This window comes from Polyergus mexicanus, unplaced genomic scaffold, assembly GCF_030449975.1.
Source record: "Polyergus mexicanus isolate NDT 795.1 unplaced genomic scaffold, iyPolMexi1.0 SCAF_2, whole genome shotgun sequence".
NCBI classification, from domain to species: Eukaryota; Metazoa; Arthropoda; class Insecta; order Hymenoptera; family Formicidae; genus Polyergus; species Polyergus mexicanus.
This window is the reverse complement of record NW_027223322.1, coordinates 1,103,263-1,106,795: the sequence shown is the minus strand read 5'-3', so window position 1 is coordinate 1,106,795 and position 3,533 is coordinate 1,103,263.

The following is a 3,533-nucleotide window of genomic DNA, read 5'->3' as shown; positions in this document are numbered from 1 at the left end:
TAATAAACTTGTTAAATTTTAATAGTCATTTAAACCTTGTGATATCAGAGTAAAGTTATAATATCTGTATTTGCTGAAGATTAAACGTTTATTATTTTTGCGAATAAGATTTGGAATTATTTTAATCAATAAAATTATAAATTCTTAATTAATTAAATTCGTAATTAAAAAAAGTCAAAAGTAACCAGCTCACACATAAAACATATCTTACAAAATTATCGAACATGTTTTTTTTTTATTTCGTGATTTATATGAATTACAATGAAACAAAATATATACATACACTTACAAACATATAAATATAATACAGTCTTAATCACATAATTATGGTGCATTGTATAAACACATTTTTTTATGGATTGTGAAATAAAGCGATAGTTTTTTTTTCTATTATATGATATATATGACATGATTATTTATAAATAATGTAATGTATATATATTGGTATTAATTTTCTTAAATACATTAAAATAAATTTTATTTTAAGTAAATCGAGTAAAATCTCCATCTAGTATCTGATTCGTTTATGTATCTGTATTATATGTATCTAATTTAATTAAATATAAAAAGAAATAAATGAAAAATCTTTGTTGGATTTTTAGAGCAAATATAATTTATTGAATTCTTTAATTAATAAAAATAAATATTTATATAATTTTTCTCTGGATTAAGATCAAGTTTTAAAAACGATCCATTTGATCGAAAAAGAACAGAATTAATTTTATTCGAATAGTTTCACCAAATTTTTATGCAAGTTTCTTTGTTTTATGATATATAAAAAGCAGAATAATTCGTTACTCCTTTTTTACATAGAAAAAATTAACAAAACTTTATTTTGTCATGAAAAAAAAACCATACAGTTTATATATATATAGAATTAACGTCATTATATTTATCAAATAGAATCTTATTAAATGGAAAATTTTTCTAACGATAAGATAATGATGCTTTTATATTTGGAATGAGAATAATGCAATGGTACAGTCAGCATGATTATTATAGTCCGAGACGTCAAGATTTGAATTTATTATTTTATTGTATATATATATATATTAAAAGAGAAGCGCAATAAACTACATTAATTGGGGTTAATCATTCCGGACATTGTTATAACACTTTTCTTGATGAATGAATAACTCATAATATTTTTGAATGTATGAATAACTCACACCTTGCATTTATTACAATCTGTGTTTAAAATTTATTTGTCAAAATTAAAAAAAGATGTATCTGGTTTATTTCACAAAAATTAGAGAATGTGAATATCTTTGAAACTATTCCTATAAATTCAAATTTCAGTATATATCTTAAACTAATAAATAAATAAAACTTATGTTCTATTCAATAAATGATACATGTACAATGAAATAATAAATTTAAATTGCGGTAGCAAACTTGCAATAATCATGCCGAACAGTAAATAATGTTTGAAAGGTGTATTATTGGCCCATGAAGGAATATAATACGTAGATACTGTTTTATCATGTTTTATCATATATATGCAATGTTGCGTAATACATGCTAGCATATGCTGGAGCTTTCGAAGCGTACTGTAGCTCTCAGGTGCAAATATATTGTTATTTAATGACAAACATATTGTACATGTATAAGCTTGATTTATAATAAATATTTCCACTTGTACATCTCGTTTCCTTGAATATCGATATAAAATTTGCGATATACATAACTCATTATTTGGTGTTACTTTCCAACTATCGATGCCCGTATTTTATACTCATCTCTGTATAATCTAGACTCGACAGGAAAAAGAAGAAGAAAAAGAAAAAGAAAGGAAAATACTAAAATGTGAGTCACTTTAACACAAATAAAATTTGAACAATAATTTTAATAGCTGCCTGGATGTAATAATAGAAAGAGTATAATCTCTAAGAAGTGTTAATGATATTATATCTGTGATTAGATATGTAAATATAATTTAATAGTATATTGAGCGCGTATAAACGATTATTTTTTGTCGTTAAAACTGTGACTATAGATAATGATGGATTAGTGTGGAATAATATGTAGTGATGATTCTGCTAACCCAGCGACATAGCGTTCAAAAACACGCACATCCGTGCGCATGCAAGCAGCAATTTAAAAATAAATTTAAAAAAAAAAGAAAAACATATGTGTGATAAAAATTGGAAGGGAAAAAATTAGGGTTGTTACAATGTTCTCTCTCTCTCTCTCTCTCTCTCTCTCTCTTTTAGGACACAATATTAATAAAATAGGCTTAAAAAGATAAAATTGATAATCAAAAATATTTTTAAATTTATTTAATTCTATTTTTATTCGTTTTGTCATTCTATCAAATATTTAACTGAAACAAACATTGCCAGCTAATCTTCAATTTAGACATCAGATTCGCATATTTATTCGGGATAATTAAAATAATTGTTATTCGTGAATCTATACGCATACGTACGAATAATAGAAAAGTGTTTATTGAGCATAGACTTACATTACAATGATAATAATCACTAATAACAAAGTGTGTATAATGATAATTAATGATACAGGTTTCTGCAACGGATAAGAAGTTACTTAAATGTAATTTTATAAACTTCTCCGTTTTGTATCGGTTTGACTAGTACATTAAAAGCATATATCGACATTAAATCGTCATGTTAATCATCATAAAAAGAATGAGAGCACATCTACACCATAATTACGATATACAAGGTATGTAGTGTATTAAAAACGTGTTAAATAAATTAAATATGAAAAATGTACATTTATAGGTTGCTAATTATTATTATATATACGTAACGAGTGCGCTAATCGTAGAAAACAATAAAAAAATGCAAGGCTGATTTGTATGACTTTCTGTAGCAAAATATTTTTAATATTATTTTTGCAAATAAAAAATTGTCGATACTTCTCATAAATTTAAAAAAAATCATTGATATTTCTTACAAATATGAAAACTATCAATGTTTATTTATTTTCTCTAATATCATATCGCCAATTATATTATTATTATTATTATTATTATTATTATTCTTTATTTTATAATTTTGTTGAGACACACATGGTATAGAAACTACACATTTATACACATACACAGCCTTGTAGATTCAAATCAGCCTAGCAAATTTTTTTGCAGAAAAAAAAGCAGGGGATCACATGTCAAAAATATTAATAAAAATATGTATACAACTTGTAGTAATAAATACACGAAATTTCCTTAATAGTATGGATTGCTTATTTTGTTAGATTTCACGACTCTTCGTCTCGTAGAAAGTACTTAAAATAGAGATCCTAAAAGAGCTACTCTTCTTCGTCCTTTTTTTCTAAACTTTGCGTCCCAGTGCGCACGCGGAGAAATTTCCATATTGTTTTTTTTGTCACTCAATATTATTTAAAAACATATAGTGCGATTTATGTCTTTCATATATATATATATATATATATATATAAAGTATAACATTCGCAGAAGTTGGTTCTCAAGTCCAGAAATCATCAGCGTACTATAAATACACGTCAAGATTATATATATCATGATATTATATGTATATTTTATTATATTT